At 36.2% G+C, this 24,936-nt stretch overlaps 1 protein-coding gene across 1 annotated transcript in view; it reads right to left on the bottom strand.

The window, feature by feature from the left end:
• LOC101430809 (transmembrane protease serine 11E) overlaps nt 1-24,936 on the bottom strand; it is a 125,998-nt gene that overhangs the window by 80,305 nt on the left and 20,757 nt on the right. The window lies entirely within an intron of this gene.

Here is a 24,936-nt window from a genome sequence, read left to right as displayed (position 1 = left end):
AAATCAAAGAATTGTCAAAATATGAATTTGTGCTATTGTATTGACATTGGGAAGGATTTGTTGAGCAACAATTTAAGACAGAATTAATTTTGTTAGCTGAAACACTTGGAATTGAATGTAATATGAAAGTGGAGTGGGTATATTCTGCTTAAAAGAAGCTATATAATGAGAGGTGGAATTCTGGTTGAGCTTTATCATTCAAAAAAGAGTGGTGCTTTAGCTTTATAGATTCACTAGAGAGTTATTTCTGAACTCAGAAATTTTCAGTGCAAAGTCATAGAGATTACAAAATGGTCAGCCAAAAATAAGGATTGCTTTTTTTTTTTTTTTTTAAGGAGGTACCAGAGATTGAACCCAGAACCTCATACATGGTAAATGGGAAGCAGATGTTCAACCACTGAGTTACATCTGCTCTTCAGGGTAAGTGTTAGCTTACCATGGCTACTATAGCAAAGTACCACAATGTGGTCTGACAGATCCACTCTGATTTCTTACTCTGGGGCTTTTTTTTTTTTCTTTTTATCTTTTTTGGCTTTTTCTACCTTTTATTCAATGGCACTGTCCTCCTTAAAATACTTCACACCTCCTGTTATCTTTCTTCTGATAAAAGCAAATAGCTTGCCTGGTACTAGGGTTCTGCTTTGCTGTTGCCTATCTTCCAGAACCTGGGGTCTTGACCTCAGAGCTAGGGTTCCCACTAGCTAGAACTCACTAAGAAAGTCAGTTCATCCCTTTAAATATTAGTCCTAGACTCACCAACATCCATAGGTGCCAATACATATCTGGCTATTAGTCAGTATCCATGGTGTCAATCCTGAAATATATTGCTTTTCTGTTCATGATTCACTTCACTCTGGCCATCTCCTCCCTGCTAGCCATCACCTGTATTTCATTCCTTTCTCTGTTTGGTCTATCCTGTTTTGTTACTTAGTCATTTACTCTTGGTTCCCATCCTTTGATACCAATCTTGGCTCCTCAATTTTAGCACAGTCCAATGATGTGGTTATTCCAACCGAATCTGCTAGTACTGACCATCCTCTTTGCACACTCTATTGTCTACTGGTTATATCCATACCACCTTCTTTATACTACTCACTTCAAAAGGAAGGACCTTTTGCCAATACAATGGAGATATGGTGAAACCAGAGTTTCATCAGATGTTGGCAATACAATATTTAACTGCATCAAGGAACTCAAAATCTAGTTTTAAGTTCTGAGAGACAAAATATCTACTGTAGTAGCTGCACATCCATCAATCCCAACAATGCTTAGATTTTGAATTCCAAAGAAGTAGCCACATAATATGAGGAAGTCAATATATAAGCATGGCTTATTGTGATAGTGGAACAAGGCAAATGATAAACATTGTCCTCACTCTTCCATCTTTGTTCCATATTTCCTATTATAAGAATATACCACACTCTCTTGCATCTGGACTCTGACTCTGGCTGTCTTTTCCCCTGCTTGGATCACTATGCAAGTAAACCTGGGGATTTATAGTCTATAATGGAAAATTGTAGCCTGTAAATCAGCCCTTTTTATCACTTTTCAGCCCCTTCCTCTCTACCTGGGTCCCCTGATCTGTTATTTTCTCCTATTTCTCTTCCCTTCCAACCTGAATAAATTACTGGCCTAACTCAAAAAAAAAAAAAAAGAATATATCACAACATTTTTTTTATTTCCCCTGATCTCCCTAAATGCTGAAGAGACAGAGTTAAATTATATTCATTAATTCATTCACACTAGCTTTTTTGTTTGTTTGTTTGTTTTTATTTTTTTATTCTTTCTTCACATTAGCTTTGAATTTCATAGTAAATAAATTGAAAGTATGTGCAATGAACAGCCATACCTAATAGGTACATAAGTATCAATTAATGAAGGGAGAATTTCTACTTATCTCTGAAAATGTAATTGATCAATCTGAAGGAACTTGAACTTCAGCTATAATCAGACATATGTATTTATGTAATGTAGGACTGTAATCTACAAACTCTGTGATGAATTTCCCTAAAACAATAGTACATTCATTCATAAACAGTTAAAATATTATCTACCTTCTCTCTTTCCCCAATATTCCTGGAGAATATCTGAAATATTGAACAAGTATTGGTACCACCAACAAAATGTAACAAATCTCAAACATTAAACCACGTTCTATGTACTTAACTGAGGATTTTACAGTTCTTAGTCTACAAAATCTCAATACCTGCTACCATATGAAACATGGCAGTAGGTGTTGCTTGGAGATCCATGCTGCAAAGTTTTCCCTGTGAGTTGGGTCATGCCATGAGGTCAGCAAATATCTTTTTACTAGCCTGTGTTCCCCATCCTTTTCACTGGCTCACAGGGCATAGAAAATCCCAGAAGCAGACAGACTAAATTTCTGCCACCCATAGCTAGTCTCTTTGCTACTTATGCCAAGACCTGGAACTGCTCTTTCTAAGTAACAGTGGATCATTCCCTTCACGGTTGCTTAACTGTCTTTGTATTGATCTACGTCAAATTCATGGTGAGGAGGTATAAACTGTTCTACTGAAGTTGACCCTATTTTCTCTTTTTCTTTCCCTCCAAAAAAAATTTCTTGTTATTAATGTGTTTTCTTTCCTAAATTCAGTCTCCCAAAGGATATTCAAACTGTTCAGCCCTTTTACTCCACCATATATAAAGTCATCTTTTATTGTAAAACTATGATGTTATTCATATTAACACTAAGATTTCTCCAATTTTTGTGTTTTCTTCCTTTCAAGAAATGAAATGTTTTATTATTACTTAAAATGGTAATGTTAGAGAGAAAATGGTGTTGTCTTCAATTTACAGAGAAATTTAGACAACATAATTTTAGTGATTTTTTTCCACGTTCATGCATTTGTTCATTCGACATGCTTTTGCTGAATGCCTAGTAGGTGTCTGGCAATGTTTATATGGCAGCTAGGATCCTGGCCACCAGTTATTAACAATGATGATGATGATGATAACTAATGTTTATGAAGGGTTTGCCATGCACTGCACTGTTAACTGCTTTATATGTGTCAGGTCACTTAATCCTATTAGGCTATTACTCTTTTTAGCCCCATTTGAAAGATGAAAAGGTGAGTCTCAGAAAATTTAACTTGCTTAAGCCCATACAGTTTGTAAGTGATAGAGTTGAGATTGGAACCTCAGTTTTCTCCTTTCAAAGTCAACACTCTTTAAAAGCAATGCTATACTGCCTTATAGTCAATATCTTTTCTATTGTAATGTCATCACTTACAGAAGTAGGATTAACAAATACTTATACCAGTAGGATTAACAAATCAGGATTAAGAGTCATACTACCAAGGTGCAAACTTTATCTCCACCATTGATTAGTTATGTGCCTTTTAGTAAGTTACTTACTATCTCTGTACTTCGATTTTCTCACTATTATAAGGGAACAACAATGGCACCTACCAAAAGAGTCAGTGAGGATTCAATAAAATAATCCAGTTAAAGAACACAACAGAACCTGGTATACAATAAGCTCTTGATTCATTCATTTATTAATTCAACAAATATTTATAAATACCTATATGTGCCAAGCACTATTTCCAGGAATTGGGGATATGAAAGTGAAAAAATAATAATAATAAAACACTGACCTTACGGAGTGATATTCTAAAGTTTCCATAAAAATTAAGTATTATTATCATCATCCTCATTCTCATCAAATGGAGAAAAAGTAGCTTAAGGAAGTGATAGAGCATTTCCATAGATATTAGCATAGACTCTTATCATTGTTTAACCTTACTGAGACTTGTCAAAGGATGAGCTTTTTAAAATTTAAAGAATTGCTGAATTATCTGAGTTAGTTTGTGATTTGGTGACAATGTATAGTTAAAATAGTCCAGGTTTGATTATTTTTTACTTGAATATTCCACATTGTTTAAACCTAGAAAAACCTACTAGGTTTAATCTTATGTTTTCATTTGGAAATAAAGACCTTACCAAAAATGTCAATGCAACTGAACAACTATGCATAACCAAATCTCATTAATTTAATATTAACCAATGAACTAGACTGTGTGCTAACCAAGAAGAGAAGTGTATGCAAGACCATGCTATATAGAAAATAGAAAACAATTTCCTTTCAATATTTCTGCATCTCTAGGACATCTGTAAGTTAGTAATTTGTAAAAGCAAAAGGCTGTGAAATTGGCATTGATGAATATTCATTGGTATTGAGTATGCAGATCTCTTGAGCCACATCCACTTCCCCTGCATGCAAATCTAAGCACTATTTGTGGGTACTAATTCATTGAACACTATTATGCCTTAGTATTGACTGAAATATATACAAACATCATGAAGTTACAGAATCAAGTTTGGCTATTTGTGCAGCAGTTTCTTTATGGTTAGCGTTCTCCTGAGGTAGTAGTTACACTCTGTGGTGACAGAGACACACACAATTGAGTAGTCAGAAAACATACTCTCCTTGAGGCCATCTTAGGGTTGGATTGTGAGTTTGGATCAGCAGATGACCCATGTTAGGCTACCTGAATGAGTAGCCAGATTGTTCTCACAGTTTCTTCTGATATTTTCCATTTTTGCTTCTTGGCATCATTATCATTTTGATTCTTTATATCAGAGAAAAAAATAGTGTTTCATTATAATGCTACTGTCATCTCCAAGGTCCCTGCCTAAATTAGAAAATTTGGAATGTTGTCCTGAAATAAATTTTGAATTTTGTCCTATACTACACATAAAAATGCCATAGGTCATTTTCCTTATACATCACTCTGAGAGAATATGCTCACAAGTAATTATTGCCTACGAGTTATCTCTTGGAAGCCTCATTGTTACTCAAATGTGGCCTCTCTCTAAGCCAAACTCAGCAAATAAACTCACTACCTTCCCCCCTTGGGACATGACTCCCAAGGATGAGCCTCCCTGGCACCAAGGGATTAATATCAAGTGCCAGCCAGCAATGCATTTGGAAAAAGACCTTGACCAAGAGGGAGAAATATTAAATATGAAAGCATTTGTATGGCTAAGAGATTTCAAAGAGAGTCAGGAGGTCATTCCAAAGGTTACACTTATTCACATCTTTGATGGCTCTCACTAATGGTCACAGTAAACAAAGTTTCACATAGGGATGCTCCCAAGGGCTCCAGAGACATACAGACACTATAGGCAAGGCACACAAACCCATAAAATCAGCATCCCATTGGTGGCCTTACCTTAGAATATACGTTAACCTATTTCCCCAGTATAACAGAGTTAGACTCATTTATAGTTTCTCTACACATGATTCTTCTACCCCTTTTATTTGAAGCTATAATTAGCACTATACCCAATAAATATAGGTTCGAGAGACTTAAATCTTTCATCTGTTCATAAACTGGTTGATCCCTGAATCTCAGCAGAGTTGCAGCACATACCTACCCTCCAGTTCATTAGACTCACTCAGGACAACTAACAAAATGATGATGATGGACAACCCCCACCCCAAAAATCAAAGAGTTTCTACAACTGCAAGCAAAACAGGTCCCTCCATCTGCCCCATAATATCTGATCTCCCTATCAATCTGAAGCAGAGCAGGCATCACCATCCCCAAATCCTCAAGACTGAGGAATGAACAAACATAAGGGGGAATGCAACCATGGACCAAAGTAAATTTATTATTATTCTATCAGTGAAAGAACTTGTAGCACTGATAAAAAGATAATGGTCACCAGAGGTTCTGAGGGGAGAGAGAAGAATAGGTAGAACATAGGACATTTTTAGAGTATTGGAATTGATCTGCCTGATATTGCAATGATGAATACAGGACATTATACATTTTGTCAAAACCTATAAAATTGTATGTGCAAAGTACAAACCATAATGTAAATTTTAGACCTTGGCTAGTAGCAATTTTTCAATATTTGTTCATCAACCAGTGTACCACACTAATGTTAGATGCTATTAATAGGGGAAAATGTGAGAGGGAATCCTCTATACTTTCAGTATAACGTTTCTGTAATCTAAAACTTCTTTAAAAATAAGATTTATTATATGGAAAAAAAAGAAAGAGCAACTAAGGATTTTTAAAAAACTGAACTAAAAAAAACTTTGAGGAAAAAAATTAGCTTTGGGTTAGGAATTGAATCCTGATTTTGGGTCACAAAGTCACAAAGTCCCCCACTAGTCTTCTTTTCTTCACTCTTGTTCCTTCTCATTTTTAGTGACCATTCCTATCAATCTTGAGTTAGGTCAAATTAGGTTTCTCTTGTCCTCTTCTCTCTCTTCTTTCTAGCTCTTCTCTGAAATTATGTTTATCTCATCTCATACATAAGAAATAGTTTCTTATACTGGGATACTTCCAAGCTCTAAAGCCTCTGCTCTCTTTTTTCCAGATGTCTTTTTAGAAGTATTTCCTGATGGCTGAACCTGATGCTATGGGCTTGTGGATTTATCCAAACCCTAGTGATGCAACCATCCTAAAAATTTACATGCCCACACTTTTACATACAAATCCATCCATCTTTCTGGAGGGGGAAGGGTGGGAGAAAGAATGTATGTTCTTCTTCATAGTCAGGATCAGAATGTTTTATAACTGGATATACCCTTGCTCCTAGACCATGTTAGAAATTACCTAAAAGCAGGAGCATGAAGATAGGGAGGAGGAAGAGGAGGGAGAGGAAGAAGAAAAGAAAACATTAACCCAAGCATATTTGAAAGGATTCCTTTCTGTTTTTATGGCCTATGCAATCAATTTTTTCACTTAATCAATGTACATTCTGGTTCTTTGTATTTTTCTTTTCATAAATTCATCCAAAGAACATGTATTATTTTAGAGAATGTGCAAAAATAACGAAAAAAATGAAGAAGAAAGATGTAATGAGATAAGCTTGAGGTTATCAGTCACCACCATAGGCCATTTGGGCCCTTATATAGGTTTATCATCTGGGTCTGGAAGGAGCACCCCTTTAGGTAATCTGTAATCAGCTGATCTTAGCAGCTGAAGGGAGGATTCCTTCCTCAGGTCCAGGCATTATGAGGAAATAACAGGTAAAGTAAATGAGGGCAGTGGCAACCAGGAAATAGGTGAACCAGAAGACCACCCAGGATAGCTTCAATCTACTAAAAAGGGTTCAAATAACTAGGGATCATTAAAAACAATTGCATGATATCCACTTTCTCTCAAATCAACCATAGTTAGAAGGCTGACAAGTTAATATTATAATTCTTATTCATAGAATATAAATAATCCTTCAAAAACCTTCTCATCTGAAAAGTGTCTCACCAGCTTTCTTACTATTTATGTATTAATATCCTTTCCTGGATCTTAAAATAATTTAAGGAATCTTTTAGCCACTGAAAAGGGATATGTATTAATAATTTATGTCTTTCCCATTTTTTGAAAAGCAGTACAGCAATGTTCTTTTTTTTTCCTGAGGTACCAAGACCAGAGATTGAACCCAGGACCACATAAGAGTGAGGCCAGCACTCAAGCCCTGAGCTGCATCGGCTTCCTTGAGGTGGCACTTTTGTTTATTTGCTTGTTGTTTGTTTGCTTGTTTTTTTTAACAGGCACACGGGAACCGAATCTGGGACCTCCCATGTGGGAGGCGGCACTCAACTACTTGACCCACATTTGCTCCCAGCAATGTTCTTAATGAAGTAATTGCCAAATGGCCTGACACATTCACCTGTGTATATACAAGCTCTCATTAAACATGGCAAATGCTGACTGATATATGTAGAAACTAACTTTGGCAAAACTCCTGACATATGGCGTACGCCTTTGCAGTAAATCTTGCCTAGTCTGGCACGTATGCAACTAGAGACTTTGCATTAGGAAAAGTACTAAAAGTACTATAGCCACTATATTTTGCTGTTCCAGCTGAAAAGTAACTGAAATTAATTTCATTTAAATCACACAATGGAGATGTGTATCCAGAGAAACATATCAAAGTGCGTTATGTATCATAAATATTTGCTTAAAGAATAAATCATTTTTTCTTAGGTCAGACTATGAATTTAAAATTTTTCTTCTGACTTTGTAGAAGGACATATTTTATAAGGTAAAAAGGAGAATCTACTGTCTATCATGCCTGCATACATCCTTCCTGGAAGAAAAATCTAAGACATTTTGGAAAGGTTTTAACTTCCTTTAGCACTGATCTAAAGAGAGATAAAAATATATATGCTTCAATTAGAAATTGACCAACAATCAAAGCAAGGAAGAAATATTCAAAAAGATTTGTAACATGCTTCATTTGGTCTCCTAATCTCAAAACTAATTAGAGGATTTTCCCCTGATGAGACCTTTAGTCAATAAATATTCATTGTTTTACTATTGAAAATGATATGCATAAGGCATTATGCTAAGAGATGTTAGAAAAAATGCAAAGATGAAAAAGAAACAGATATCTTTCTTTATGAACTAGCATTTGAAAGTTTGAGTTTCTTTACATTTTTAAAACCAGACTGACAGACTTTTCTATGTTAATACCCCTCATCTAGGAAAATACAAAAGCAAAAACCTTAACTTAAACCATTTGATTACTACAAATAAGGGATTATTCTCCATTTAAGCAGTACTCGATTTTCAATGAAGACAATGAAACATGCTTAATCCAGACTAACTCTGGGAGACTTTAGAAATCAAACATTACTTAAGGGTCTAGGGGCAAATAAAAATGGAAAAACAGAATTACTGATTCCTTTTGAAAAATTGGTATCTTGCTAAAAGTTGGTATCTTCCTTTTCTTAGAAGGAAACACACTTCTCTACTTCAGTAAATGTTACTTAGGAAAAAAGAGTTTGGAGCTCAGAGCCAGACTTTAATTTTCCACCTCTGGTATTGAGTTCCTGATCCTAGAAACCACATAAATGTCTATAGGTTTTAGGATGAATAATAGAAGGTTGAGAGAAAATCCTCTGATTTTTAAAATCCCTCAAATCCAGAGGATTATTGTCTTTCCAACTTCTCCTTTGTTTTCTCCATGTCATCCAGGCCAAATGCCTTAGAGTCCTCTTTTAATATCCTCATAATCCCAGGAAGAGATTCCTGTTTATTCAAATCCCAGGTCAGCAAGCAAGACAGAAAACATGATGACCCAGCCAACTCTATTCCAGTTCAGAAGTAGAAAGATAGTTGGGTCAAAAGAGAAGAAAGCATCCTGTCTTCAGATGCAGGTGGCAAGGAGGCAGAGATGGAGCAAACAGAAAGTGCCTCACCCACTTAAACAAAGCATAGAAGCCTTCTGAAGGCCAAGTCTGTGATGACACCTAGGTTTAGAGTGATGGCATTACACCATGTCAAAAGGATTATCTCACTCACAGTTCATTAAGGGTCACCCTTGCATTGAGAAAATTTAGGCTTGGATTTTTTAAATTATTATTTTGGTATTATCTATACCTGAAAAATTACCAAATCTCAAATTAATATACTAATACACTCCTGGAGAAAAACAGTTTTTCACATTTTTTAAATTATTCTTTTATATGAACTAATTTTTAATAGTGCATGCTGAATAAATTATTGCATAATTATCTTTCAATTTCTGGCAGGAGAAGTTCCCTGTCCTGGCATTTCAAAGACCATTTAAAGAATGAAGAAATGCTTATAATAAACTATTAAATGGAAGAAAAAGGATACAAAATACATTTCTTACACTATTACAATTTTAGAAGTAAACCACATGACTCTATACATGCTACACACAAAAATGAAAAAGCACAGTAATATTAAAAGTGGCTATCTCTTTATGATGATGCCACAGATTATTTGTATTTTGTTCTTTTGGACTATCAATATTTTCTGAAGTTTCTACAATGAACATTTACAACTTTTATGTTAAGAACCAACGCACACACAAAAAAAAGAACCAATACAAAGTGATTTCCTCCCCCAAATATGATTACCTCATAGACAAATGATTTTTCCTTCATTCTACTTTATTTTGCCAAACTTTTGCAATAAGTATATATAATTAGAAAAACCTACTCATTTTATTTTTAAAAGGTCTTGGTGATAAAACCACTAATTTTTATGTCCTGAGTGTGAGAAGCATATAGAGATGGACTTTAGTACAGAAGCATAATTTTAAAAAGGCTTAAGTACGCTATAAAACATAATGAATCAACAAATATGAAAATATTATAACAATGATGTAATAAGATGTTCTGGGCACAACTGAGTAAGCTTTGGTTCAGACTTACGCAAATTCACCATAACGGCACTCCCACTAAAGTGCTTGAGCTGCTGCACCAAGTCCTAGCCTCTGCCTAGCTAGAAGTACAGACTACTAACAAGATTTGGAATGGAGAGAACAAGCCCAATTTATTCATAATATCAGATATTGTGCACTGACCTATCTAATCACTCAGATAATATTAATTTGAATTAGAGATTGAGGAGAAAAGTCTCAGAAAGAACTAAAGAAAATGTACAGTCTCTGAACAACCCATATGAGCAAATCACTTCACCTTCTGGTCCAAACACTCCATTTATTTAAAATCAACGTTTCTAGAGTCTCTCTCAGTTCTAACATTCTATGGCATTATGTGTTATTTTTTTAATATGTAAATTTACCTATATGCAGGAACTTGCAGTCTTCTAATTTCACTCTGGGAAATATATTACCAAAGACTGAAGTGAAATTAATAGAGAAAAAATTGTTGAAGACTCGTAATAAAGCCACTATCAGACTGTAATTTTAGTTGCGTTTTTTAACAGCAAAGTACCTTAATGTTTCCACAAATTACTGCATGTTCTTTCTGAGAAAAAAAAAAAAGACCCAAAGCAGGCAGCAACCGACTCTGACAGCTCCCAACTCTGACAGCTACCTTTAATTTAGTTCAGAAAATGTCGAGCCAAATAGCATGTGTTGGTAAAATTTTCGAACCTGGCCTCTTGACCCCAACATGGCAACTGTCAAACAGTTTAACACCATGTGCATTAATAATTGTGGTCAGCTCCATAATTTCTCTAGAAGTTTATCACCACTCACAGGAGCAGTTGTGAAACTGTTGACGTGTATGGTTATTTTTTTAAACCCCAAGATAGCAATTATAGTAAAAGGTGGGTGTGTGCGTATAATTTGGCATTTTAACTCAGAGATCCCTATCTAGAAACTCTCTGACAATGAAACTTTGTCAGAAAGACATGCTTGTACACATGCAAGGAAGACTCAAAGGCGAGGGTGCCATTACCTCAAAAGAAAATGGATGGCACTTCAGTTGCAAAGCCCTGAGGCAGAGGCTGAAAAAATCGTGTTTCTCTGGGCTTTCCTCCCTTTGTTTTTAGCCTTCTAAATGCTGCACACTCTTTTTCACAGTAAAGTCTGAAAATGTGAAAGCCCACAGGAATAAAAAAGAGAAATTAGCAGTTTCTCACTTTCAGAAAGTAAAGAATCTCATTTTTCCAGAGAGGAGGCAGTCATTTTTCAAGTGGATTAGAAAATCCTTCTATTCTTAACTAAGAAAGACCCTTAGAAATTCTTTGATCTTGTATACTCAGCAAAAATAGTCAGTAGAAAGTGTGATATGTGATTCAGACATCTTTTCTCCCGCAATTGGAAATAGTGTCATTGACTTGTTTCTGAGAAACCACCATAAAGCACTCAGGTGAAAAGCCTCCTCTTGTTATTACAATATTGAGTAAATTTTAAACTGCTGACATGGAAATTTTCTAAAATGTCAGCACTCCTTGCTCTGAATAGGAATTTAACTGTATACCTATTATAAGATGTGCTCTAACAGAAGGCTGAAAGAAAAAGAAACAAAAAGAGAGAGCAGTCTCGCTTTATAGACCAAGTTATAAAGATTAAGTGGGATATCGTAGATTTGCTTCTCATCAGATCTAGGTATTCATGTAAGACCCCTACGGATATAAATACTCATTTGGGATGGAGTCATCCTCTGCTCGATGCATTCATGCTAAAGGATTCATCCTGATGACATCCTCTAAAGAATGATGTGGTTCAAAGTCCCTCAAATATGGTTGAATATCATCTCTCCTCCTTGGTCTGCAAAATCCAGCTCTTCCCAGGTCCTTCTGCACCCTGCAGAGTAAATTAGCCACTCCTTCTCTCAGAGTATTTTATAGATACTTCTATTATAATCACACTTAATACATATAGTACTTGCTATGTGCTAGGCATTATTCTAGGCATGTTAGGTATATGACCTCATTTAAACTTCAAAGTAGCCCTATGCAGAAGGTTCTATTACTTTTCTCATTGAGGCACTCAAATGTTGAGCAGGATTTCAAAGGTCACACACCAGTAAAGTGAATAGTTCGTATTTAACTCCAGGCAATCTAGCTTCAGAGTCTATGCTCTTAACCACTATGCAAACTATTTCATTGTATCATAACAATATCTTTCCATATCTAGTCTCTACTGTGGAATGTTCACGCCTTAAGGGTAGGGATTTTACCTTACTCATCCTTATATTTCCACCGTTGAACTTAGTTTAAAGTAAGAATTTGATGATTTTTATTCAAATAGATTACAAACTCTTTAAAGATTAGAATCCTTATTTTTAATGCAACATAGTGTATGATGTATTTGGAATGCTCTGTTCATTAGGAATAATGAATGTGGATAAAGGCATGAATTTTTCTCCTTATGAATAGGATAAATCTTATCAGAGAAGGGTAGCAAATGTTGCAAAATATAAAATGCAAAGGGAACTTATTTTTAAAGAGGGGGACTGTGAAAGGTTAAATAATCAGCAAATCTGATTTATTTTTAAAATTTTAATTCTTTCTCCACTGCAAACTCTTCAATAACTCACTTCTCATAAAACCAGATTTCCATCACCTTATGCACTGATTAAACTTGTCCTATGGAAGATCTTAACCTCTTGTGTCTTAGATGAGCAATTCTGAGCCTTTTTTCCTCCTTGACACAGTGGATGTACCTCAGAAAAGACGGCTGGTAAACATAAAGCCCAACTCTGGAACTCACTTCAATTCCATTCCTTCCCTCTACAAACTTTTTTCAAGACACTTATATGGCTGGACTCCCCCACTTCTTTCTAATATTCTCCCCCACCCCTACTTCCAGGCTTGGGAATGAACTTTTTTCTTATCTTCTCTTTGTTTTTGGTCTTTATTCTGTCTTGAAGAACTAATTATTCATTTCCACTTTTCTATCCAAACTCTATTTCTTCACTAGTGATACTAGTTATGTTTGGAACATATTCCATGTTCTCCAAGGATTCCCTTTTATATGATCCCTTTTTCCCCAACATTCAATAGATAAAATTTACAGACTGTACAAGAGTTATTCCTTAATCATCTCTACAGATGTATTTAATTTGCTTACACATTTTGTTCTGTATCTTATCTTTGTTTTTGTTTTTTTTAATTTTTATTTTTAAAAAAGCTTTAGATAACATAAATGATACATTGAAAATATAGAGGGATTCCCATATACAACTTTCCGCTCCCTCCCACACTTTCCCCCATTAACAACATCTTTCATTATTGGGGTACATTTGTCAAAACTGATGAACACATATTGAAGCACTGCTGCTAACCATGGCCAATAGCTTACATTATAGTTTACATTTTCAACCGCACAGTTTTAAAGACTTTGACAAAATATATAATGGCCTGTATCCATATTACAATGTCATTCAGAGCAATTCCAATGTCCCCAAAATACCCCATGTTACAACTATTCTTCCCTCTCCCTCCCCTCAGAAACTGTGGTGACCATTGCCTTTATATCAATGTGACAAGTTCTTCCATTGCTGGAATAAGAAGTCTACTTTAGTCCATAGTTGCATTCCGCCCTTATGTTTGTTCATTCCTCAATATTTTGGATATGACTAACAAAGATGGCTCTTTTTTTTGCCATGATAAGACTTGCTAGCTACTGTAACCTATCACTCCAAAATCTCAATGACTTAACACAACAAAGGTTTGTTTCTCCCTGGCATCAAGGTCCAAAGTTGGTCTTGCAGCTCTTGTGAGCAGATTAACCCTCTCAAAATCATTTGCTTTCAGCTACAGGACAGCAGAGAGAGTGCATGGAAGAATGTGAAGGGTATCTTAAGGGCCAGGTTTGAAAGTGACCCAAATGACTGGCTCACATTCTATGTACCATCAGATGACCACAATCTTACTGATCTAACTGCAAGAAGGACTTAACATGTTTGTATTTCCATTTGCTCAAAACGAGGAATTAAGATTGCTGCACATGTAGTCAGTCTCTGCCACAGTCCTCCCTTCTGGCCACCCATGATGAAACACATTCACCCTCATCAGCAACCCCAAATCCTTAATCACTGACAGTATTCAGCTCAAAATCCAGGTTTACCAAATGACCTGCAGTTCTTCACATCCAATCAAGATGTGATGTCTCAGGCTGTGGAGAGCTGTGAACTAAAAAGACAAATAAGTGATCTGTACCCAAACACATTCCCAATTACAGTGTTGGAGCAGGGATAAGAAAACCACAATAAACTCCTCAATGTGGACAGCAAATAAGAATTAAGAACGGGTTTGGACCAATTCTGAAATTTTACTTGGTAGAGCCTGTACTCTCGGGGTAAGGGAAGTTTTTAATTTAAACCCTATTATGTTTCTTCAGAGAACCGCCCCCCCCCCCATCCCATGTTTGTATGACCTCTGCCTTCACCTTGTGGAAGGCTTCTCCTTGACCACATCTGAGTGGTATTGGGGCATATGCTTTCTTTACGGCTGTATAGATCTGAAAGCCTGCCTCCTGCTCTAAGATTGGGTACCTGCAGATTGTTTTAAATTCTAATAGCCCAAGGACTTTTTATTGTAATTCCATGGCTTCATTGGTAAAAATAATTTTTAAAAATTTCTGATTTATTAGTTTCCACTCACTTCCATGTGCCAATGACCATGCTAGTCAGATTTGTTTGGCTTCTTCCTTATGACTCCCTCTTTTCACGTTAAGGCAACTACCTTGACTCTAACTGGAACAAAAGGTATGAAGGATATACCTATAATCTGATTTCTGCCATAGGTCCCTTTGTCCAACCATCAAGTTGTACTGGATTTCTTTTTAACTGAAGCTTTTTGTAAGTCTGTCTCTTATTGTTTAGGGTTTAGGTTAAGCCTTTTCAGCTTGCAAGGCCCTGAATTTCTGTTCTCTCTCTCTTCCAAATCATTTCTGCTTATCAGGTGGCCAATTTTCTCCTGGGATTATCTCTTATTTATTATACTTTGCCAATGAGCCAGCAGTCTCAACAAACACTGCTAACTTCTGGATTCCTACACTCTTCCTCTGAAGCTGCAAGCCCAGTAAGCACACTGTCTTCCTTGTAGGCAAAATTAGGTGTCTTCTGATCCCCAGACTCATGGCTCCAGTGCAGCTTGCTGGGGCCAGGGTGGGATGTAAAGATCTGAGGGAGAGTGGGGCATCTGATGGCTGATCACTACTGCTTTTGACCAGCTACTTCAGACATCTGGGGACCAACTCTAAGGACGACTGTTGTTCCAACTCACCTAAGACCACAGTGGCAGAGGATTCATACAGATGGTGCCCTTTCTCAAAACTGCCGTAAACAGTTGAAGGGCTGCAGCACCTGGGCAAGTGCCAAAGCAAGAAAATGCAGCTTCAACAGCCACAGGGCAAGCTCCTGGCACCACTGCTGGCCCCACCCTCACCCTCTTCAGAGTGGGGCCAGCCTACAAGTTCACTGTGGCTCCCTGGCCTTGCTCCAGCTGGGAAAGACTGACCTACCAACTACTCTTGGGCTCCCCCCTGCCATAATTTGGCCTCCAGGCAAAAGCAGCCTGGGAGGACTGAAGCAGTGGAAGAAATATTAAGTCAAACAGGCTGGGGCAAAGGCTTGCCTGCTTTAAGTCATACAATAAAGTATGACCATGGTAATAAAGCAAATATCAGAATATATTAATCATGCACACACACAACATAAATAATTTTTAAAAATAAAAATTAGGTGTCTTAGTTTCCTAGGGCTGCCATAACAAAGTACCATAAACTGGATGACTTAAAACAGAAATTTATTCTCACAATTCTGGAGGTGAAAAGTCTGAAATCAGGGTGTCAGCAGGAACATCTCCCTCTGAAACCTGTAGAAGAGAATCTTTCCTTACCTCTTCCAAGTTTCCGGGGTTTGCCAGCAATCCTTGGCATTCCTTGGCTTGCAGCTGCAACCCTTCCTGTGTGTGTCTGTCTCTTTTCCTGTTTTTTGAAGGACACCAGTAATGTTGGATTAAGAGCCTACCCTACTCCAGGATAGCCTCACTTTTTATTAACAAATCCATCTGCAATGACCCTATTTCCAAATATGGTCACACTCACAAGCACCAGAGGTTAGAACTCCAACATATTTGGGGGGTTGGAGGGTGGGGAATAAGTCAACCAAAACAGTAGGGGACATTTTTTTTTAAAGTTTGCCACTTCTTAACAGATCTCTAGCAATCCAGTCTGCTGTATCTGTTTGCTCACTATCCACAGCCAACAGCCAAGTCAATTCCATATGTTTTAGATTATTGTTATAGCAGTAGCTCATTTCTGCTACCAATTTCTGTATTAATCAGTAAAGATCATTAGCTGCTATAATAAGAAACCCCCAAATTAGGTGCTTAGTATAATAAATGTTTGTTTTCTGCTCAGGTCACAGCCTGATGTAGATTAGGTAGCTCTCCCAGACAACCCTACTCCAAGTGATGATTCCAAGATTTGGGTTCCTTTCATGGTGAGACTCTCTCATCCTACTTCCAGACATTTGAACAGAAGAGAGTATGTAGAAGATTGATGAAACATTTTAATGGCCAGGTCTGGAAATGGTGTACATCATCTCCACTTGGTATCCCTAAACCAATCACATGACCCCAAACTAATTACAAGAGAAGCCATGACATATAAGTTTCCCATGTGCTTAATAACAGGACAAAGTACTGTTCAGCATGTAGCCAGTCTCTGCCGTATTGTGACAGTAGAAAGAGGCCCAGACTTAGAATAAGAGAGGTTATTTGTTTCCTCATATGTAAAACAGTATTCATAAAATTTATCTTTTAATGTTATTCAGGTATGCAATTCGGTTCAATATTTTATCAGGGTTATTAATGCAAATAACAAAAGCCAACTCTGTCTACTTTAAGCTGAAAAGTAACTTGTCTAAAGGATTTTTTATAGCTAAGAGAATTGCTGGGAAGTCCCAAGAGCCATATTCAAAAAAAGAGAAGGTACAAAGGACACTAAGTAACAGCCAGGACCTCAGCTGATGATATCATACCACAGATCCTGGAGAGTAGGGCACTGTTCCCGCCATTGCCAAATGCTGGATGCCACTACTTGCAAGGCCACCATCACTGGCACTGGTCCACTACTCTCCTGGAAGGGTTGCTGCTTCCATAATGCTGCCACCATCAGAGTAGATTCCCCACTATTCCTGCTTTTTGCATCATTAGTTCCCACTGCAAAGCTGGGTAGGTGAGGTGATTAGCTGAGCCCAGATCACGTTTCTGTGCCCCAGCTGAAAAGGAAGATGGGATGGAAGAGTCTAACCCCTTTGGGGTGTCTATCAAAGATGTATATGGAATATATTTGGAGAACTGTGCAAATATAGGAAGGGAGTTTACATTCTGGGCAAAAACAACACAATGAAAGACCCATGTTTACTTGAGACACTTATTGAGCTACACCTGGAGATTTTTAGGCTCAAGTGATACAAGTCAATGAAATAGTTCCTGCCTCTAAAAAGTTGTAAATGAATGTATTTTATAAATCCTAAATATTTCAGAAATTGAAGCTACTGCTATTATTGTAATACTCTAATTTTAATGTCAATAATATTATATTAATAGATTACTGAGAAACATTATTTTTAAAGATTTATGACACAGTATCCATCTAATTTAGACATTGCCTTAGTCTACTTAAAGATATGAACCTAGATATTTGACCCCCCATGTATAATACCATATTTAACTTAAAAAGATAGCAACTCACAAGGAATTAAAATACAGTATATGTATTTTAGTGAATTCCCATAATTTCTCTTTAACTATTAAGGCTGCAGTAACTGATCCAGCAGGAGGATTGCCTGTATTTATTTGGGGTCATGTCAAACACTTTAAGGAAAAAAAAAAAAGAGAAGTAATGCTGCTTATTTTCTGTTGTAAATAGAGATTTTGTAAATAGAGATGTTTTCATGAAGGAACTTATCTTTTCTACATTGTGAAATAAAATAATTGTGGATGCCTGAAGAGTTTCTCAACTTAAAGAGAATAACAATGGAAATGTGTCTCTCCCAGAGCTAAATTAGTAATTAACCTTCAGGGAATTGAATGACTAATCTTCTGAAAGGGAGACTATAGGTCTTTTTTAGTTACAAAATAGTGGTAATGAACCAGGAAGGGTGTGACTTAGCTTGATGCAGAGAGATGGAACAAAATCAGAAGTTTCATAAATCCTACTTTTGTGGGGACAAATCATGGGAGCAGGTGACAGAACCAGCTATCAATAGGCAATTGCTAAGAATATAAATGGGACCTTATAGTTCTGACTCAACCAGATCCCCAGGGATTAGCTTTATTCAACTGCCTTCGGATTTCAAAATAATCATTTTTGCAACTGCAAATCATTTTGAAATGCATTATATATTAAAATTCACATGAAATAGCCATTAAAAAAAACAATTATGATAAAAATAAAAAGGAAGGCAGCAGCATCTGTCTTCATAATGAATACAAATCATTTTGCCATAATAATCACTTTCCTTAAGTAATCTTTCTGAAGCTATTCTTTCTCAATTCACCAACTTAGTCAAAGAAGTGAGTAAGGCAACCTTGTACCTAGTTAGAAAATGAAAGAAACGTGTCAGGGAAGTAGATGTGGCTCAAGCGATTGGGCTCCAGTCTACCACATGGGAGGTCCACAGTTCGGTCCCTGGTACCTCAAAAAGAAGACAGCAAACTGGAGCAATGGGCAGGCACAGCAAGTTGATGCAACAAGATAATGCAACAAGAGACACAAAAGGAAAACCATAATGAGAGACAGAACAAAGCAGGGAGCAGAGGTTCCCAGTGCCTCCTAAATAGGATGAGCAGGACAGTAAGCTGGCATGATAGGCAGGTGCAGGGAGCTGATGTGACGAGATAATGCAACAAGAGGCAGAAGAAGAAAAATATAATGAGAGACACAACAAAGTAGAGAACAGAGGTGGCTTAAGCAATTAGGTGCCTTTCTCCTACATTGGAGATCCTGGGTTGGGTTCCTCGTGCCTCCTAAAGAAACAAAGAAGATGAACAGACATAGCTAGGGCAAACAATGAGGGGGTGGGGAGAGATAAATAAATAAATAAATCTTAAAAAAAATAGAAACATGACAAATGAAATGCACTATATATGACATAATAATGTTTTTGTTTTTTCTTTCTCACATACCTAAAAAAAATAAAAACAAAAGCAAAACATATAAACACACATTCTCTTCCCCTAAACTCTTTGAAGCACTCTAATCATCAGCCATTTCCTATAGATTAGATTCATTGAAATGCGAAGTTGGAATTTTTCCCATGATAAACATTTACTACTCCATCAATTAAGGAACAATCAGTGATGTTAAAATGCCTATAATTAAATGTTCTACATGAAATTGTAATATACTCTTATAATTCACACTCAACAGTTAAGAAAATATTATTTCAGGCATTTGCTGTATACTTCATTGCCTTCTTTGGTTTTTTGTGATTGTTCAGTGGAAGCAAGACAATGAGGATATGTACCAAAGGGTAAATGCTTGATAAATAATTTTGAGAGGCACTGAGGTCCAGTGATAATCTTCACTCAAGGTCATTAATGATAATACAAGAAAGATAAAATGGTAGCTGAAATTGAAGTAATTTCCGATGATGGCATAACAAAATCCATTATGCAAGATAATGCAAAACAAATTCCAGTGTGAAAAAATTATCAGATTTATGATGTGGACAGGTAAGGATTTTGATGAACTTGACACATTACTCTTTTTAAATATATTTTCCACATTCATGATTACTAATATCCACTACAGCTGTATAGCCTATACTGTATTTTCCAAACTAAAACCAGAATTAAAATAAACCTATTGAATTAACAGTAGAATGCAGATCCTTGGAAAGAATCTAAGAGTAGAGGATTTCCAGAGACATGAGAACTCAAAGTGCCCATCTTCAAAAGCACTGACTTTCATATTCTCTCTCAAATTACCCTGGTCTCCATATGATTCCACCACTTATTATTGTTAGAATATCAAGTGCATAAAATTGAACTGATCACACTCTACATTTCATTGCATGCTCTCAGCATCTGTCAGTGCCTTTTTAATTTTTATTTTCTACTTCTATTTTATTTTTTTAAACTATTTTTTCCTTTCATCCACCATCTCATTCTTCCCTCACTCTTGACTATTTAATATACATCCTTCAAATCTGTCATTTCTATCTTTACTTAGGTACACAGGTATTCTTTAAAATGAGTAGAATATTATTTGGGGGGGATATATGTTTAATCTCCCTCAAGGTATTCCCTTAGAAATTTCATGGTTTCTTTTTTTTTCACTTGCCATGATATTTTAAGTTTCATCTATCTATATATTAATCTAGAGTATTATTTCTGAGTGCTGCACATAACTTCATTGTGTATCTCTCATCTTACTTCCCATTCTTCTGGTGGCCATCTAGGCTTCCTACATTCTTGTAGCCACAAATAGTGCTGTGATAAGTATTCTGAGGGATACATGTGCAAAAGTTCTAGAAGTGTCACTGCTACATTTTAAAAAGTATAGTTAGTTCATCAAATTCTTCCCAGTTGCTCTCAGGAATGGTTTTAGCAGTTTATTTCCCTTAAGCAGTAGTGGAGGTTTCTTATTTCCCAACATCCTCGCCACTATTTGGTATTATCAGACTGTCTAATTACTTTAATTTGCATTTCTCTGATGACTAGTGAGAATGAACATCTCTTCATACACTTATGAGTCATCTGGGTCTCCCCTTTAGTTGTGTATTGTCTGTTTCAACAATCGAATGCAAATGAATGGGTGCTGTTATTTATTTGCATCTTTTATCCTTTTTCTGATTAGTCTTATTAGAGGTTTGCCTAATCAGGCTTTTAAAATAAAAACAGCTTTGATGTTGATAGCAATGCCTAGCACATAGCAGATTTTCAATATATGTTGAATTAATGATTAATAAATGAGTAAGTGAATGAAGGACTATCTTCTGCTATGTAACAAACGACCCTACAACTGAGCTCATGGGTATGCACATAGGTCATTGTGACTCTGCTAAGATCTATTGGGCTTAGCTCCAGCTGCAATTTGGTTAAGGTCTGCATGATAGGAAACAACCCTTCATAAAAAAAAATGTTCAATAGGTTCTGCATTTTAAATTACTGTTATTTAAAATATTGGAGAGAAAATGATACAGAATATTCACAATCCAGTGAAAAACTCTGCAAGCTAACAACGCCAGGCAAATATCTCAAGATTATATATGAATGTGCTCTCTTTGTTGTAACTTAATATCCTCTTCCTATTTTCTGACTTTCAGTGTAAAGCAGGTAAGGCTTTCTGATATGCCAAATTGTTGTACTACAGACTCTGTGTTACTCTATCAGGAATGTAATATCTACCCAAAGCTTGTTTTAAAAAACAGGTAAAGCATGTTTCAGAAAATTGCATGAAGTCATCAAACATGCCTTACAGGCAGAGTATTTGCTATTTAGCCAGTATACATGACCATAACAATTGTTGAAATATTGAAATAATTCAATATCAGGGGGTAAACGGATGCCATCTTAAGCACTTCTCTATTCCCTCCACCCTATCCCACCTCCACTACCCTAACTTTCCTGTATCTGCTCATAATCCCAACAAGAAGGGCACAGCAGGAACCTCAGGGAATTTACTCAGCACTTTGACTGCCATCTGCTCCTGCTCTAATTGGTCAGTGCCCCATGCTATATAAGGTGTTATATATTTTAAATATCATTTCTGATTATAGGAAATAGTGCATGTGCACATGTACAACTTGTGTTGTAAAAAGTCATGGGTTATTTTTTTTTGCTTTTGTTCCTCTAATAAATATATGTACATATGATGTATATGATGCATATGGATACTCTGAAATTCCTGGAGTAAAGAAAGCAATTCAGTCTGTGTCTCTCCCCAAAGCTGTCTATATTACAGATGCCTTGCCAGTTTTTTACCCAAATACAATGAAAAGCTTTGCTTCTTCCACATTTCCCCCATCTCCTAGTTACCTCCTGGATTTATTCTTTTTCTTGCTGGAATACATCCTCCCAACGTGTTTTCAAATAGGATCTTTGTATGTCAGCCTTCTGTATGCTTTACAATAACTTATTTTAGACTTACATCTAATTAATTGGATATAAAATTCTAGCTTCAAATTTCTCTTATTTCAATACTTTGTGTCCTATCCATTTAGGTACTAATATCAGTCTCAATCCTGCAAAATCCTGTCACCATGTCTTAACTTTTCTCTCAAAATTTTTAATACCACCTTATCCCTTTCTGATGCCTTCTAAAACCTCTCACTGACCTGATCTTTCAGCTCACTAATTCTTCAGGTGTATTCATCCTGAAAAACAACACACACATACACATACAAAAGAGAAGTGAGCTTTATCTGATACTATAATGCTGAATTATTTCCACTATTAAATTTTTCTTATTCAGCATCTTCAATTGGTCTTTCATAATTGATTTTTCTAATTCATGTTTCTGATTTCCTCCTTTAAGTCTCTAAGGAAATTCACTCTACTTTTTAAAAAACATATTGTCCTTTTTAAAATTCTTCTTCTGCTGGTCCATTAATTTGGCTTTCTCTTTTAAAGATTTCTCAGTTTCCTTTTTTGTTTTTGGTGTTTCGTGTTTTTTTGTTTGTTTGTTTGTTTTTCATGTGAGCATATAGTCCTCTGTGATCTGGTATAAAATTCAAAGTATTTAAAAGCAGGACAGCATGGAAACCAACTAATGCTAACAGAATGTTGAAACTATTAAACAGATAAAAGGATAAATCTCCACTGGAACTGCCTGATATAAGCGCCATGGCTGAATGTCATGGGAATATCAGCTACCACTGAGAGTTATACATAGTTACCCAGCATAAGCAGGAGGTTCTCTGCCCCGTGAGTTCCAGTGACCAATTCATGAGACACAAGGGTTTCAAAAGAAGTTTATTGCTAAGCAGCAAAGCAAGGAGATCAGATGACCTATTGGCCTAAAATCTGTGTCCCTGAACTGCAGTAATTCTGATAGTTTTAAAGTATCAAAAGACAGGCATACTGAGGAGCAGATGTGGCTCAAGCAGTTAGATGACCACCTCCCACATAAGAGATCCCTGGTTTGGTTCCTGGTACCTCCTAAAGAAGACAAACAAACAATAAGCAGACATCAAGAAAAAAACAAGGCGCAGACAAGGAAAAACAATAAGCAGACAAGCAAAAAAAAAAAAAACCAAAACAACCAAGCAGACAACAAACAAAAACAAAATGAGCAGGGAATAGATGTGGCTCAAGCAGTTAGGTGCCTGCCTCTCACATGGAAGGTCCCAGGTTAGGTTCCCTGTATCTCCTAAAGAGAAAAAACAAACAGACAATGAGCACAAACAACAAGCAAAAACAATGAGCAAAAATCAGATGAGGGAGCCATCTGGGATGTGGGAGGAAGACAGGCATGCTAATGAGTATAGTGGCTAGAGATGAAGAAATTAGACATGATCTAATTATTAACACATGAAGTTATTGAGCATATCAGGTGGGCTAATTTTGGTTAGCTCTAGCTTCATCTATTAAGATACTTTAGGAATTGTGGTGGGTTAGTTCAGGGCTGATTCAGTTCCATCATTAATAGACATTAGGGGGCTACCTAGTGATTATAAGACTCCAAAGTGGGGGGAGGGTACAAACAGGGGACAGTCACAAGGTTTTTACAATCACAAGATAAAGGTTATATATTTTTACAAACATTATCTAAGATCAAGGCATCTGGGTTCCAGTTTAGTGTGTTTCAGTAATTTCAGGCATTTACTTCTGCCTATTCTACAATGCATTAGAAAGTGAAAAAAAAGCATTAACGACTCGGTAATCATTATCATTTTTTAATTCATAACTCTCAGTTACAATACCATAATATCCTGATTAATATCTCCAAATCCCAAAGTTCTTATACAAAAGAACTCCTACCCAATGACTCAATTCCAGTGATGATTTACTCAGAATCAGCTGGCATTTTCTAATTCTTCTCTCTGCAACTATTAAAATGTAATTCAACGTTTTCTTTGAACAGGAAGATTTTTAAGAGGATAAAATGTTTAAGAGAAGATAAAACATTTTCAAGAAAAGGTCTGTAGCTATGAATATTCTGTTCACCATCCAGACAGGATAGTCATTTTACTTTCAAATTAGATAACTTGACACCATATAAAATTATAATCATGGAATATTTTGTATAGAGAGTAGATTTCTTTGAAAATTTTAACAAAATAGTGGTGGAATATTTTCTGTTCTCTTATTTTTATTTTATGTTTATTTTTATTTATTTTTTATTCTTATTTATTTTGTTTTGATTTTATTTTTTCCTTTTTCTGTTTGTTTGTTTGTTTAGTTGAGTTTTGGTTTGGTTTGGTTTGGTTTGGTTTGGCTTACTGTTCTCTTTAAATGTTTGGGTCAACACCCAAGGGTCAGAATAGGCCTTCTTAGGGACTTGCTTTCAATTAACCTATCTTGCCACTAGATGGAGAGTGATGACAGTCAATGTTCTTGTGGTCAAAATAAGTCACCCTTTAGAGAATGCTGTTTAAGTATAATGCATACAGAAAGAGACTTGTCTTCACTGGCTAAAAATTAATATTCCAGTTTTAAAAGTGAATTTAGAACAAGTTCTTTTTCCTCTAAATCGCTAAATACAAGTAATATGAGCCTCCTCTGTAATGTTTCTCTGAACCTCCCATTCTTATTTGGGAAGAAC

The sequence above is a fragment of the Dasypus novemcinctus genome, chromosome 1, assembly GCF_030445035.2.
Source record: "Dasypus novemcinctus isolate mDasNov1 chromosome 1, mDasNov1.1.hap2, whole genome shotgun sequence".
Classification (NCBI taxonomy): Eukaryota; Metazoa; Chordata; class Mammalia; order Cingulata; family Dasypodidae; genus Dasypus; species Dasypus novemcinctus.
The sequence above is the reverse complement of the archived record's forward strand: the minus strand, read 5'-3'. Positions and strand labels throughout refer to the sequence as shown.